This window comes from Chelonoidis abingdonii, chromosome 17 (assembly GCF_003597395.2).
Source record: "Chelonoidis abingdonii isolate Lonesome George chromosome 17, CheloAbing_2.0, whole genome shotgun sequence".
NCBI lineage: Eukaryota > Metazoa > Chordata > Testudines > Testudinidae > Chelonoidis > Chelonoidis abingdonii.
The window spans coordinates 5,622,427-5,639,580 of NC_133785.1; the positions used below are offsets into that span (position 1 = coordinate 5,622,427).

Consider the following 17,154-nt stretch of genomic DNA (forward strand, 5'->3'; position numbering starts at 1 on the left):
ATTGCTTTGCTTTGCACTATTCTGGTCAAGAGTTATTGTTCTCAGAGTTTTTATATTTCCTGTTTGTTCTGTCGCCCTGATGTCTCGAATTCTCCTTCCTCCATGATCCCTGACTGTTGCTCTCCTTTAATCTTCTGCTGCAGCTGTTCCTTGGTGAGCATTTCAAAGATGATACAGCTTTCCCTCCATGTCTCACTTTCTTAGCCTGTCTGGGAAGCCTCCACCCCTTTGCTCGTGAATTATTGCCAGATAGGGTTGTATCCTCTTTGCTTTGCTTGTGTAATTTACTTGAAAATGTATGAGCAATTGGGGAGTGGCAGGGTGGAAGTGATATTGACAGTGGATTACTTTACATGCTATTTTTTTTGCAAGAGTCTGTCTGGAGCAACGAGATCATCAGTTTCTAGTTCTTACTCTTTTCAAGAAATCTAGGTTAGGTATTCAACCACACAGCGGCATCAAATTTTCATAAAATTATATGGGCTTTAGGTCTGTGCTGATTATGACCATTGTTATTGGCTGGATTAGATGGCAAGGTGGGGTTATTTTGAAGTACCAATTTCACTGATCTCCTATGCCTGCTTTGTGCAATGTGAAGTAGTCATCAATCCAGTTTACTTGACCAGTTAAATTGGGTTGAGGACTCCTTTACATTGCTGGAGTGGAACAAAACTGCTGGAACATAGCAGAGAATGTGGTCCCAGATTATTAATGTGAAGAGACAAAAGGATATCTTATGACTGTATTCTCCCACTCAATGACAAAGTGGTAAGAAAATGCATCAACATGGAGTTTTCTCAAGACACTGAAGAGGGGTAAAGCTACTGTGCAGCATGCTCCTACTTTCCCTCTAGCATACTTGTTGGTGGTACCAGGGGATAAACAACATGTGATTTGCAACATATGTCATTTGTAGGTGGGATAGTCCCATGTACCTTCTTGGTGTAGATGGGGCCATGGGGCTGATCAAGCAAGTTTTTTTTTTTTTTTTTCCTTGAGCTATTTCTCATGTAGTTCTTCCCTACTCATCGAGTTGCCTATATATTGAGGTACACTATCTTCCCTACATATATAGGTGTAGCTCCATACTGAGGTACGTTATCATCCTTAAAGAGGTATATGGTCGGAAAGAGCTACTTCCACCTCTCCGTAATTCTGCTGTACTGGCACTGAATCATTTATACATGATTTTTTGACTATTTTAATACAAAGAGAATCAAATACAAAAAAGAAATGTAATAGAGAAATGTCAACAGCCAGAAGAAGGTGGCCTGATTTCTCAGCTAGAATGTTGTAAGTGTTTGAAGAGTCCATTGATAGTATGGCACCATTTTGCTTTTGCTTACAAAATGCACAGGTAAACTGATGCAAAAGGAATTACAGTGCCACCAAAGGGCTATGGGTGCTATTGGAGTCAAAAGGCCAAAGTTTTTTATTGAGGGTGAAATTATCATTGTCTTTAAGTTGGTAACCTGGCCGCTTGTGCTCCAGGCATTCAGATACTAAGGTGATGGGCACAAGTTGAAAACCCTAAGATAGAACACGAGGGGAGGGGGAGAGGGATGGGGAGGAAGGAGGGGAGATGTGCTGTGCTTCCTCCACTGCACACATCACCAAAGAGTCCTCTTGGGCACACTCTGCACTGGGAAACCCTGGTGGTGGGCAGCCCTGGAAAGAGTGCTGCTGCCTTGCTCAGCGTGCTGCATCCAGCATCCATAGGCATAACACATCCAGCCCTGGGGCACTGAAGATCCCTCCTGCCCTGGTGTAATCAACTGGTCAGTGTGTGTTGAATGTTTGTCCCATACACAATGGATGTGAGTCTGTTTAAGCTCCCACCTGTAGAGCCTAGATTTTTAGTTCAAGCTATACAGGCTTGTGCTGGTAATTTAGGGTCCCCAGTTCAGTCCTTAGTGCTGGCCAAGTTGATGATTGTCACATTTACTCTCCCCTCGAGCAATAAGTTAGCCCTTAGGCTGCTAATAAGAGTTGGTTTCTTCCAGGCTGATCCTGTAAGCCCCTATGTGTGGACCTCCTAGAGAAGTCCATGGGAGTTGTGCATATGGGAGGACTGAAGAATCAGGCCCTGGGGAAGTTTATATTAAAACTATTGTAGTTTGTAGTAATGTCGGTTTCTAACTTCACAATGCCAAATGAAAGTCTAAACTGCCAGACACAAAAGTACTGCCTCTTATTATACCTGGATCGACAGGACAGAGAACAGTCCTTTGAAACTCGAAGCTGTTTCCTTACACATCACAGGGGGTAAGAAGTGAATTAACCATATCATAGGCACATGGTACTTCCCTGCTCAGATTACACCACAAAATCTGGGCAGTTCCTAGGATAGAGCTGGGAAAGGGAACTTGTGAGTGTAAGAAACACTTGGAAACAGAGCACTAGTAACATGACTGCAGACAAAAGGTTATAGGAAAACTTAACTGCATCTACAGTCCTGCGTATCTACAGGTTAGCAGAAATCATGGTTAACTAGATGCTTGTAGTGATTTTATTGTGACTGGTATGAAATAACTTGGCTTTAGCTTTAGTTTTGCTTTATATTATCTGTTTTGCTTGTTGTAGAGATTATACCTTACTGTGTTATCCCTTAACTTTGTACTGACTTTTTGTTCTCCAAATTTACTTTCTCCAAATTTACTTTCCAAATGTTAATCACAGTTTTAAAGCTATTGTTTGATACAGTAAAGACTTCAGCAGACTTGGAAGGATTTACTATTGTTCTTTTAGCAGTGTATTAAATAAAAGCTATGGCTATACTGCACATGAACAAAGCTCTTTGCAGTAGAATTTACTGCGAAATACTTCATTAACAAAATGTGTGTGTGTTTTATATTTTAGTCAGAACTCAAGTGAGCTATTTTTTTCCGTTCCTCACAAGTGAGCGTCTCAGAAAAATAATCATTTCTAACACTGCTTCCAGCCTTTTGACTGTGAATTCAGAGAGGATTTTATCTCACATACTGAAGTGAAAATTAAGTTTTGTTTTTGTTTAATGCAAGTCAAGAAATAGTCATGATTCAGTGTGACAGGCTGAATGTAAGCCATATGAGCTGAGCTATATAAGCATAAAGGATGATTGTACTGCAGAACACCTCCAAGTAATTTTAGATTTTTGACACATTTACCACTTCACAAGTTGTGTTTTATTCTCTCCTCCTCCCCCACACTCTCTCAAGAACCAAGTATCTGATGTGATGAAAAATGTCTGCATTTTTTGTGGGAATAATAGTTTGGTTAAATTTTCTCTGCTACAGTGAATTTCTCATAGGAGTATGGAATTTTCTCTCTAAGATATAATGGGAATGGAGTAATCCAGTATTATATGTACTTGTCCTGCTTTGCTTAAAAATGACTTTATAGAAAACTTGATGTGAATCAACCTCTGATACTAATCATTATCACTAGATCAGGCTATTAGCTGGTGATCTGTCAGTAGTTTCCTTGACTAGCTTTTTTACATGTAGTGATATGATACATGGCAGTCTTTGGTTATTAAGGATTAGATTTTCACTGTGGCATGTGGAGCGTAGCTCATTCGACTCTCATTAATGCCACTAACTGGAGTTGCATGTTCATCGAGATCCATGTTTGTCCCTAAGAATCCTGCAACATCAGGCAGATTTCCACAGCTAGGCTTACTGTGTGTGTGTGTGTGTGTGTGTGTTTAAAGGGCCATCTATTTTTGTCTTTGATATTTCTTCTATATTTGTATAATATATCACTATTGTCTAGATGACAAATGAAAGACCGTTTTAATTCTAACTTGAAATATTTGGTTTAGTAACAGAATAGTTGATTTACTCCTGTTACTGGTAAATCTCTGTATCTCCTAGCATTTGTGAAGGTAGCTGATCATTTTGCAACCTAAACATTTCAGCAATGGATACAAGTTAAGGTCCATTTTTATGAATTACAGGCTAGTGCTTCTTTCAGATGTTGTGAATGGTGTGTTCTGGGGTGTGTGTGTGTGTGTGTGTGTGTGTGTGTGTGTGTAAAATTGTGTGTGTGAAATTAATATAAGAACAAGTAGCATAAATTAGAATGTAGTAAAAAAATTGATCAGCTTAATCTACAGGGTCAAATTCTGCTCTGTTACATCAGGGTGACTCTATCTGAGGAGTTCTCTAGATAAACACCAAGGTATATATGAGAGCTGAACTTGGCCCAGATTAGTGGGATAGTTTAAATGCCGCTGGAGTTAGTAGAAAGCCGTTCCATTGACTTTGATGGCAACAGGGTCAAGCCCATTATGATAGAAAGTGGTCAGGATCATGGTGTATTTTTGCTGCTTAATGTTGTGTATTAATACATATTGGATACTGTTTGTTTTTTAAGGCAAATGCCAATAAAAAGGCTATTGTTAGGCTCCAAATTATCCCTTACTCCACTTTCACAATAAACTAGCCAATATGTGCTCTGAATAGATGGAATGTTAAATAGTTTCTGGCATTAGTGTGCCCTTGTAGGAAGAACAGATGGTACTTAAAACAAGTTTTGCTATGGGATAAAATGTTCCCAGTCCCTGACAGATCGTATCCATCTGCAAGGAAGAAACAGGATTTGTGTAAAGTAAACAGGGTGGATTCAAACTATTTGAAATCAGCCTCAGGAGGAAAAACAGGTTTTGTGCACTGCTGTGGCGGAATCACATTGTTGTATTTGACCAGGTGACACACATTTATTTTATTTATTTATTTATTTATTTACTTATTTATATTTACTATAGCATCTAGGAGCCCTGACTGTGGACAAGGATTTCACTGTGCTAGGTGCTGTACAAACACAGAACAAAAAGTTGGTCCCTGTTCCCAGGTGCTGTTTATGTTCTCCAGAATGGGATCGTTTTTTTTCAGGTAGATCCCAAATGGATGGGTGATTTATTTATTTATTAAAGAAATGGAAAACTAGGACATGGAAGACAGTGCTCAGTCTGTAACAAAGTAGTTCCTAGAAAACAAGAACATCTATATTTATTATCAAATAGGTATTAAGGAGGATGTGATCCTCTTTGGCCATAAAACCGTGTGGAAGTGGGCAGTATCAGTTCTTGCAGTCACACAGCCATTCTTGGTCAGAAGGTAGGAATAACATCAGATTAGAGGGCTTGGGCAGTAGATTGAGTGAAAGAATGAGAGCTGCATAAATGAGGGCAGTTTCTGATGGTCTCAATTTATCCAGGCTCCAACTGCTTGCCCCGGTATAGTTCACCATGGTTCTTCCTCCCCTACAGTACGAGTATAGCTTTTTGTCACCACCTCACCAACTACCTTCCACAGACCCCTTCACAGTTTGGAAAACTGTTGGGGAACCAATGTTAAGAGGCTTTTCTTCTATAACCCTTTTTGGTACTGAACTTAAACTGCCTTTGGAGAGGCATGTACTTTGTAGAATGTCCTAGATTTTCCACCCTTCCCTCAACTTATGCCTCTCTGGCTGTACAGATCTGATCATTTACATTGGAGCCACCGAAGAACTAGATGGGGGCGTCGTTGTAGGGCTGCTGTGTGGCTGCTTTTCCTCTCCTTGTACCCAGATTGCATTCCATGTACATTGGTCTCCCTCTTACCTACTCAGCTGCGGGGAGCATATGTACCAAAAAACAGTATGGTGGGTCCTGATCCTGTGGTTTCCATGACTGGACTATCCTTATAATAACCCTGTGAAGTAGGGAAGTGCTGCTGTCCCCATGTTGCATATGGAGACAGAGGTGCAAAAAGTCTGATTTGCTCAAGGTTACACAGAAAGTCTGTGGTGGTGCAGAGAATTGAATCTTGGTTCTCATTAGTCTTGAGCTATTGCCCTTAACTACTGGACCATCCTTCTTCCCTTTCTGATATCTCTACTCAATTCAGGACTTAACCTGGATTTTCAGATGCACCTATGGGTACATCTATACTGCAGCTGGAAGCAAGCTTCCCAGCCTGGGTAGAGCAAGATGCTCTATCTCAGCTTAAGCTAGTGCATGAAAAATAGCAGTGTGGTGGTTGCAGGACAGGTAATGGCATGGGCTAGCCACCTGAGCTTGGACCCAGGGGGTCTGGGCAGGCTGATGCTGTACAGTGGTTTCCCCAGGAATTGAAATTGGGACGGGGGGGTTGAATTTACAGGGTGGGAGGTGTCAGGGCCGATAAGGAGTCAGACCGAGGGTGAATGTGGGCTGTATGCCACCATAGCAAAAACTGAAAAATGTTTCATGACCATTTTATGAGATTTAACTCATGTTTTAAAATCATCACACAAATTAAAGTTGGCTACTCAAGCCTTCTATGAAGCACTATGTCTACATCCTTCTTGGTTTCTTGTTATAATTTTGCACAACTCTGTTAATGAACTTCTTGAATGCAATGCATTCATTTTTGGTGGCTTCTCGTTTGTCTGGTATTTCCATTCCTTCAGTTGATATGCTCATCAGTTCATTCACATGATCAGGCAGAAGCGACTTCCTTCAGAACACAAAATTCTGTTCAATGATGAAAAAGAATGCTCATCTGTAGCTGTTTTGACTGGGAGTAGCAAGAGATGAATTTCTACTTCTTTCATCCCAGGAAACAGAACACAAAGATCGGGTCGAGCCACTAGTGGTGATTAAAAAAAGAAGTTGAAGTCAAATCTTCATTCATTCATCGTATGATATTCCACTCAATGTTTAAATTTTCTAGTCTGTCTTGATCACATGGCAGCCCCATTGCTGGTAGTTCTTCACTCCATTCAACTGTTGGTGTTTTATAGGATAGGCATTTGTAAAAGCTACATAAAGGTTGAGTAGAATCTAGAAGTTGCTGTTGTAGATTTTTTTTTTTTTTTTTTTTTTTTTTTTTTTTTAAGGATCAAAGTTCTGTGTACTTTTTTCAGTTGTCTAACACAACACTTCTTGTTGTCTTCACTTAAGGATTCTATATAAATGCCTTCATTAGTCAACTTCTGGACTGAAGTTCTTTGCTTCTTCTAGTACATTTTCAATGGAATAGCTCTCTAATTGATCCAAATGCAGCTTCTATTGCTGGACAAAGATCTACTACTGTTGTAGCAGATGCCTGGAATGGATTGTTTAATGAACCAAAAGGTTCAAACAATGACTACAAGAGAGAGAATGGCAATCATTCTTCTCTGAAGTAGTAGCAAAGTCATCCACCAGTCTCACTACTTAAATCCATCCCCTCTTGGTAGATACTTTCCAAAGCCAGTAATAACGACTGGAGTAATTTTAAGACAACAGCAAGAGTCGCTCATGAGAAAGCCGGCAGAGTTTTCCCAGGTTGGACTAATTTGAACTTCAGTCCCAGTGTTATTTCTATATTTTCCAGGATATTCAGTTTTTTGGACTCTCTCAAAAAAAGAATATAACGAAGACATTAAATTTATAGTTTTTTAAATGTCTTTTGAAGATTCTGCAGCTCATGCTAGTTGGAGTAGATGGCCTCTGCAGTGTGTACAAGAGAGATTAGGGTTACGCTTTTCTCTGAGCAAAACTTGTGCTCTACCATGTCTTCCAGAGAAGTTTGCAGCTCCATCAAATGCACAAGCCGCCATCTGTTTGGGGTCCAATTGACAAGCATTTAACTCTTCTAAGATGTGGGTTGTCACAGATGCAGCCAATGTGTCTTCTATAACTTGAACATCTAGAAATGTATCTATTGACCTACCCCTGTCATCAAGATAATGTACACAATGACTTGAATGCACCGATGCAAATGGGCATCATCAGCCATATATGCAAATTTTTTTGAATGTGGTGAGAGAGTTCTTAACTTCTTCAACTGTTGAGTCGTTCACTGTTGCACCGCGTGCTTCTAGCCAGTCAGTTGAGTTTCTTGCAGAAAGATAGTGAGCATTTGTGTTTGTTTCACACAAAATAAAGTCAACTCGTGGAACTGTTTGCCAGGGAATGCTGTGAAGACCAAAACTATAACAGAGTTAAAAAAAGAACTAGATAAATTTCTGGAGAATAGGTCCATCAGTGGCTATTAGCCAGGATGGGAAGGGATGCAACACCATGCTGTGAGTGTCCCTAGCCTGTTTGCCAGAAGCTGGGAAAGGGCAATAGGGGATGAATCACTTGATGATTACTACTTCTGTTCATTCCCTCTGAAACATCTGGCTTTGACCACTGTCAGAAGACAGGATACTGGGCTATACGGACCATTGGTCTGACCCTGTATGACCATTCTTATGTAAAAATTATTATAATAAAAATGTTTAGTACAGAAACTCCCCAAAATAATGACCTCTCAAGATAGCAACAATGTGAGTTAACAACCTTGGCAAATAATGCATTTTTAAAATCTTGGCCTACTAGGAAATATATTTATATATGTTTCCACTCCCAGTCACAAATCTAGCATTCTGGAGCAAAGTCACTAAAATATAGTCCAACAAACAAATGTTTATTTTACGTGCTCCTCACTTTTCCCTCCACCGCACCCCACTCACCGGTGTTGTCCTTGGTCAGTGGAGACTCAGAGTTCAGAGTTGCTTTCACATGAGTACATCTCCAGGTGGGGGCAAGAAGGCATGTTGCTCGTTCCTCCAGTTGCTCACTGTTCACTCTGGCCACTGCTGTTTGTTGTGCCACTGTTCACTCCACCACTCTGTTGCCAATGGCCCTGCGCAGTCACTTTCTGCTGCCACCTGCCACTCTGAGCTCTGCAAGTTGGTCTCTTGAGGTTCCACCCAGCTCTCAGTGATTTCAGCTGAATTTTCAGTGGGGGAACCTCGCTGCTAGTGCAGTCTGGGATGTCTCTTCCACAGAAACACTGTCCCCACAGCAGGACTAAGCACTTAGACCTGATTATCAGTGATTTCAGCTGCAGTGGTCACTTAACAGAACAAAAGACTATCTAAGGAGCCTAATCAGCTCTGTCTTTAAACAGTGGAGAGGGGCAGGTCCCCATTCTCTCTCTTGATGCCCTCAATCAGCACGGGCTAAGTACAGTTCTACTGCCCTTTTACTCATACAATAAGAATAACAAAATTTCATTCCCCCCCACCCCAGCATTCAAGTGATTTGTAACTCAACCCTAGCCAAAAGCTATCACTTGGGCAATGCAGCTCTGTTTGCTGGATACCTAGGTAGATTAGATGTGAATGTAAATACAATCTGTTCCTGAAGCCTTTCCCCCAGCCCCAGCTCATCACTAGCTGTCAGCGGGAGCTCATTTAGACTTTGCTTACAGACCATCATTTGAAATTATTTGGTTGGCCAACATCACCGAAATGAATGCACTGACATTGTCGTCATAAAAAACAACAGCTGTATAAGGAAGCTAGTCTATGTTCATACTTTTCAAATCTTATACTTTTTCAGATACACGTATTTTATCATACACTGTATATGCTTTTAAAGTGTGTATTAATGTTTCAATTTCAATTCAAATTTCTGAACAGTCACTAAAATGGCATTAACTAGGTCACAAAACTGGGGAGGGAGGTGTTGAGGAAATTCAGGGGGTATGTAGGGAAATCACTGGTGCTATGACATCCACACTGCTATTTTTAGCACACTAGCGTGAGCAAGCTCATCAAAGTCTTTCTACCCCAGCTGGGAGGCATGCTCCCCGCTGCAGTTTCAACAATGCCCTTCATTGAGTGCTGATCTAGTAGACGACCAACACTTTTTATGTGGTTGAGGGCACTTGGTTTGGGGTTCATGCCTCAAATGGAGGGCAGGTACAGTGGCACAACTTTTTGTTTGTGGCATTGTCATCACAATATTTCCCTTAAACCTGTCGTGTTTCTGGAGCCAGAGTGTATTATAGAGTCATAGGACTGGAAGGGACCTCGAGAGGTCATCTAGTCCAGTCCCCTGCACTCATGGCAGGAATAAGGATTATCTAGACCAGGGGTTGGCAACCTTTCAGAAGTGGTGTGCCGAGTCTTCATTTATTCACTCTGATTTAAGTTTTTTTGTGTGCCAATAATACATTTTAAAGGTTTTAGAAGGTCTCTTTCTATAAGTCTTTAATATATAATTGAACTATTGTTGTATGTAAAGTAAATAAGGTTTTTAAAATGCTTAAGAAGCTTAAATTAAAATGCAGAGCCCCCCAGAGCGGTGGCCAGGACCTGGGCAATGTGAGTGCCACTGAAAATCAGCTTGCGTCTGCCTTCGGCACACGTGCCATAGGTTGCCTGCTCTCTAATCTAGACCATCCCTGACAGGTGTTTGTCTAATCTGCTCTTAAAAATCTCCAATTATGGATATTCTGCAACTTCCCTGGGCACATCTCTGTCCATAGTTTGGTTCATAACCACCTATATACGCATGTCTCTGTCCATAGTTTGGTCCAGTGTATTATCCTCTCTGTACTTGGCTTATTTAAGACCACAATGTCTAAACTCTTGTCTCAGTTAGTTAATTTTTAGCTATGATTGTGGAAAGAATGTATGTTTCATGTTAGTTTAAAGTTTTATAAACCTCTTTTTCTTCCCCCATTGAATATTATGCCCACTGGATCTGAACCTGTGATTGCACTACATAAGTGTGAAAACTCTTGCGGGGTAGAGGAGGGAACCAGAGGATATGTCTCAGTAGCAGAAGGGTTCTGCACAGGGATGTCCCTTCCTGCTGGGAGATTTTAGGAGATCTTCCAGTTTAGACGACTGGAGGGCAAATCTTTCCTCACCAGTGGGGAAAAATCCAGGGAAATTGTAAGCTGAAAAGGCAGGGGGCACACCAAATTTAACTATAATGACTTCAGGTGGCATTTCTGTGACATAATGGAAGATGCATTTTAGCCATAATCACTCAGATTTATTTCTATTAGATCTGGCTCTGTTTCCCATCCAACTGCATTTTTCTCTTTTAATAGAAATAGGGCACTTTCTCTCTTCAGGGACTCCTGCACATCATTTATTTCTGTCATATTAGTTTTATTTCTTCTATAGTCTAGTCCAGCTTCACAATGTGGAATTAGTGTGGACGCACTGTATATATTAGTTCATTCTTGTTTCCTTGTATTAATGGTTTATTTTCTCTTGCGTAATTCCTCTTATGTTTATAATTTTCTTTTATTGGAAAATAGAAGGAAAGCTACCTCCTTTCAAAGGGAAAAAACATTGACAAAAAGTTTGAACATTTTATGTGGAGACTATCAGATTCAAACGATTTGCATTCACTAGTCCATAGCATGCATGGAGTATTGTTAATTTTAATGAAAATCAGCCTTAATTTACTATATGACTTATTCGTTCAACAAAAACAAGATGCAGACAAAGAGAAAGGAGCATTCTCATTATTTAGCTACATATGAAGTAAAATATTTATTGAAACGATCTTTTTCATTTGATGTTCGTGGGAGTCAGTCTGTATATATATTTGCAGAAGGAGTAAAGCTCTGACATAACTAATTATCCTGGCAAGATCTAAGATTCTGGGCTCTGCACCACCATAGCAGCAGCATCTGTATTTGGCGTAGTATGAAAAGGGAAGTTTTTTATTCCATTTTTTCCAAAAAATTCCATAAAACTCATCTCTTTTTATTTAGTTTATTTAGGAACTCACCTATTCCATGCAATGTTGGGAAATTCGGGCAGAATAGCATTGTGCTAAGAACCAGAAAGTGAAAGTCAACAGTAAAATTAAGGGGAGAAAAAGAAAAGGTGGAGGAGAATCAAGTTTACTTGTGAAAGACAAAAAGTAAATAGAGAACAGGAAAGGAAGGGTCTAATTCTGACCTTTGGTGATCTTGGTGTTATGTGAGCAATTTAAGAAAAAAAGATTAAAATAAATGGCTATCTTAACACTGCCCTTTGATTATGAATTTTAAGTTTGTTACAAACTTAGGGTCAGATCTGAGGACACTTTCTTTCCTGAATCAGAATCTTATGCCAAGTAGTGTCCCCATTCAGAAAAGGCTTTAGCCACATGTTTAAGGCCCACTGAAGTCAATGGGACTTAAGCATGTGCTTAAAGTGTTCTGACTAGGTAAGGGGATAAGCACACAATATATCTTGATTTTTAGTAAGGCTTTGGCACTGCCACATGACATTATCATAAGCAAAGTAAGGAAATGTGGTTTAGAGGAAATTGCTGTAAAGTGGGTGTGGCAGAATACAATCCTGTGTTCACACCCTACACACTATTGTAATAATTTTTGTACAAGGCATGTCTTGTCTTGTACAGTATAATTTGAAAACTCATAATTTTCTGGTCAGTATCACCCTGATAAAATATGTATGGCAACATTGTATGTAAAGTTATAAGAGTTCCCTGTATGATGTTACTTGCACATGTTCCAAACCCCACAGCCCTGCCCAAACAGAAGTTAGATCTGTCCTATACAAAGGTATGTGTGCTCTGCTTAATTTGCATTTTAAGCAGTAAATGGAGTCTTCAAGCAGGAAGGGAAGACAAAGGAAGTTCAAAGAGGTGAAAAATCCAGCAGAGAATATCGTTCCACATAGACTGTTTGACACCTAGTGCCCATCTGGAAATGGTTTTCAAGAAAAGGACTGAAACTATAAAAAGGAGGGACAAACACCACAAGGCAACCCATCCCTCTCCCTGCCTGTTGCATTCACTGACCCTGAAGAGAAGAAGGAAGCAGTTGTTGGACTTTGAAGGAGGGGCCCTGACCGAGGGAGCTTGGTCAGTAGGACTGCTGAAAGTAGGTGGTGAAAAACTTGTCTTGAATCTGCTATAGATTGTTAAATTAGACATTAGTAAATGTTTTTTATCTTTCTTTTTCTTGTAAACGTTTCTAAGTTTTATTCCTCCTTATTTGTACTCACTTAAAATCTACTCTTGGTAGTTAATAAAATTGTTTTACTATTTTATCTAATCCAATGTGTTTGTAACATGGAGATATACCTATCTCATAGAACTGGAAGGGACCCTGAAAGGTCACTGAGTCCAGCCCCCTGCCTTCACTAGCAGGACCAAGTACTGATTTTGCCCCAGATCCCTAAGTGGCCCCCTCAAAGATTGAACTCTCAACCCTGGGTTTAACAGGCCAATGCTCAAACCACCGACCTATCCCTCCCCCAGTGTCTGAATAACTATTTGAGATCATTCCCTTTAAGGGCTAATAGGCGTAAAATATTTTGTACTGTTCAGGAGGGATCTGGGGCTGTAGAGGACATACATTTCTGGAGGGAAATCTCAGTGTGGGGGCATGTTGGGTTACACTTTAGCTCTCACCAGTCTTGGGTATACTGCAGGGTGACCCCAAGTGTGGCTGGCAAGTTGCAGTCACGCACAGACGTTCAGGGCTTGTATGCTGGAAGGCTGTTTGTGAGCAGCCCAGTTGGGAGTTACTTCAGCAAAGCGTTGTAAGGCACCCAAAGTTGCAGGGTGAGGTGGCACAGCTGTTCATTAGTCTGGATTGTACTCTGGTATGTCATAGTGGGTGCACAACTAGTTGACAAACCATACTCGAAATGGAGTATTCAATGGCTCACTGTCAAACTAGAGGGATGTATCTTGAAGGTTCCCACAGGTGTCTATCCTAGGTCGGCACTAGTCAATATTGTCATTAATAACTTGGATGATGGAGTGGAGAGTATGCTTATAACACTTGCAGGTGACACCAAGCTGGGAGGGGTTGCAAGCACTTTGGAGGACAGGTTTAGAATTCAAAATAATCGTGTTGCTTTCAGATCAATTTCCAGTTTGTCAAGATGAAACTCAATAAAGACAAGTACAACGTGCTACACTTGTGCATTTGATTTTTCCTTCCTAACTATAAAATGGGGAATAGTTGGCTAGGGCAGTAGTACTGCTGAAGAGGATCTGGGGATATAGTGTATTGCAAATAGAATATGAGTCAACAATTTTTATACAATTGCAAAAATATCATTCTGGGTTGTATAAACATGACTGTCATATGTAAGACACAGGTTGTAATTGTCCTGCTCTACTCAGCACTGTTGAGACCTCTGCTGGAGTGCTGTGTCCCAGTTTGGGCACGACACTTTAAGAAAGATGTGGACAAATTAGAGAGAGCCCAGAGGAGAGCAACAAAAGTAATATAAGATTTAGAAACCTGAGCTATGAGGAAAGGTTCAATAGTATGGGCATGTTTAGTCTTGAGAAAAGAAAATTGAGGGGGAATCTGATCACAGCCCTTTAACATATTTAAAGACTGGTATAAAATGGATGGTGGGTAATTGTACTCTGTCTGCTGAAGATACAATAAGGAATCGGCTTAATATGTAGTTAGGGAGATTTAGGGTAGCTATTAGGATAAATTTTCTAACTATGTGGGTAGTTAATCTCTGGAACAGGCTTCCAAGGGAGTCTGAGGAATCCCCATCACTGGAAGTTTTTAAGAACAGGTTGGACAAACACCTGTCAGGGATGGTCTAGGTGTGCTTGATCCTGTCTCAGCATGGGGGGATGGTCTAGAAGATGATCTCTCGAGTCCCTTCTAGCCCTACATTTCTATAGTTGTATGTGCTTACTTGCTGCCCTGGCCCTAATACACCCAGGTACTTAACCACATGCCTAACTTTAAGCATGTGAACAGTCCCACTGAAGTCCAATGAGTCCACCTATGCCTGGTAATAGCTATTAATGGGATCAGACTTTTAGCTTTGTTAGTGTGGTTCACTTGTACTTGCTAATAAACAAACTTTAAGCAAAATTCCATGCAGGATTATAAGCTATATATTATTTATGTAAAAGCCCACAGCAGCTTCATGAGATAATGAAAAAATGTAATGTATAACTTTAAAAGGAAACGAGCCTAGATCTTCTAACACCATTGTGGATTGTAAGGTAAACATGGTACCAAACCGCAAGCTCATTATAAAACTTGGAGCCACATGCATGCATCCAAGGGCAGAATTTGTCCATAAATATTGAAGATTAGAACAAACCCTATATCTGAGATTACTGTATGTTAGTAGCTGATGATGTATAATAGACAGGAAAAGACACTGTCCTTGTCCAGAGGAATTAATCATCCAAATTCAGGATACATCTCAGACATTTTGGGCCTTGTCCAGAACCCAGTGAGGTCAGTGGAAAGAGTCCAGGAGCCAGGCTTCCATGTGTGTGAGAAGATGAACAGGTCACAGATGGCAGTGGTCTTTTCATACATGGAGCCAATGTTCCAGAAGGAATAGAAGAAATGGAGGAGGGACACTGGGGATAGATGTGCATCAGAGGATCCAGTGGAACAAAGGTAGTGACAAGGAAGAGTGTGGGAGGTGGAAAGGATGGGATAAAGGGAGAGCTGGAACTGGGACAGATGTCACTGGAGAAGCAGGGAGAGTAGTGTGCATGTGGGTTATGGATTTATGAGTGTGGGAAACTGAGAAGGGGAGAGGAAAAGACAGATGTGGTGGGAACAGAAGGGGAAGGTTCAAGGGAACAAGAGATGGTGCAAGAGTTTGAAGGAACAGACTATGATGCAGAGACGGGATGTGGTGAGAGCCACGGATGATTAATGGCTGCCTGTGATGAATAATAGTGATTCAGTGGGGAACTCAGTGATTTGGGCAGTGCAGTAGATTTGACTGAGATCAATAGAAATGGAACAAGCAGATAGATTGATACAACTAAGATGATGAATGGTCAATAATACAAAATCTACAATGCATAGAGTAACCTAGATCCAAGGCATACAGCAGGATATTGAGTTCTGAGAGAGGGAGCAGGAAAATGGCTGTTTATCTCAAAAGATTAGGATCTGAGGTAAAGATAATTAGGATGTAAATAACAACTTGAAAGCTACAGACTGGACAAATCCTTTGTTCCCATATGAAATATTTTCACCTAAAGATGTCAAAGCACTTCACAGAGATCAGTGGCCGAGATTTTTAAAATGGACTAGTAAGTTTGGGTGCCACAATTGTAGGTAACTAACTTGAGACATTTTAAAGGAAACTGGTTTTCAGAGAACAGGTGCTCAGTGTTCTCTGAAAATCATGGACTTAAAACATTTCAAATCAAACAACTTGAAAATTGTTGCCACTAAGGATGAGTTCCTCCACCTCTAAAATGGGGCTATTGAGACACAGAGGGGTTAGGGCCCAGATCTTCAAAGGCAGTTAAGGAACTAACTGCCATTGCTTGATTAAAATGGGAGTTAGGTACCTAAATGCCTTTTGAGGATCTGGGCCTATATGACTTGCCCATCTTTCCTGCTGTGCTATAGATCAGTTGGGTAAACAGAGAGAGAACTTGTCTCTCAGCCCCATGCTCAATCCATTAGCCCAAGAACAATTTAATTTCCATCCCAGGGAGTCATGTAGCAACTGTTAAACTTCGCGTTGACAGCTTTTTACAGTCACTGCAGTTCACTGAAATATAAACACTGGATAGAAGTTGGGGAGGAACTGTGAGAGTAACTTCTAGTAGTAGCTACATCTGGCAATATAGTTTGTGAATGATAGAAATTTAAACAAAATAGCAAGGCGTGCATCTTTTCACATTTCTGTATCCAGCAAACAAAATTAATTCTATTGTCTTTTATGGAAAGCTTGTGTAGGAGCTGCTTTGATTGATGGATTACATCTGCAGTTGGAGACTGTAAGGGGATGATAGATTCAGGCTTCAGTTACAGGGATTTCACTTTTCATCATGAAGAAAACTGAAGATTTCTTTCCAATGCATTTTATTTTGGCATTAGAACTTTTCAAAGTGCTTTGATTTTCCACTTGTTTAAAGTCAGTGGTAATTAACATTTCTTTGAGAACATTCTAACCAAATGTTCTAGTTTTGTCCTCTATTAAAATAATAATTTTTGCTCTTAGCTCAAAGATGTTAATTAGTGTTCATAATAATCCCATTTGGAAGTATTATTGTCAGCATCTGAGACGGGGAGCAGGTTGTTTGGGTGCAATTGGAGACTCACGAAAGACACGGAAAACTTATAATTAACATAATACGTCCCGATAGACCTGTTTCATCTGCTGTGGATAATGCTTTGTCTTCAGTCCATTGTGTACTTGCAGTATGTTTTTTTTCTGGAGGGGGGAAGAGATGTGAATGGGAATAATGAAAAATTCTCTTCTGGCCCTGCCCAGTCTACTAAACATATTTGGGAAAAAAAGATGACAAACTGACACCTAGATTAAGGAGGCTGTAGATGCTAGGTGGCAAGGCTTGATCATCTTACCCTTTCCATGAGGAAGGGGTGGGTGTCAGGACTCTAGCCCATCTTGCCCTTCGTGATCTGAAGTGGATGG

The 17,154-nt window shown here is 40.4% G+C and overlaps 1 protein-coding gene across 2 annotated transcripts in view; it reads left to right on the plus strand.

Moving 5' to 3' along the window:
* Window positions 1-17,154, plus strand: part of FBLN2 (fibulin 2) — a 185,095-nt gene that overhangs the window by 11,665 nt on the left and 156,276 nt on the right. The window contains exon 1 of one of the 2 annotated variants that reach the window (XM_075073116.1): window positions 2,385-2,469. The exons of the other annotated variant lie outside the window; for it this stretch is intronic. The gene's annotated coding sequence lies outside the window, so the exon portion shown is untranslated. Of the gene's footprint in view, window positions 1-2,384; window positions 2,470-17,154 lie in introns of those variants that run through there. 2 annotated transcript variants of the gene reach the window in all.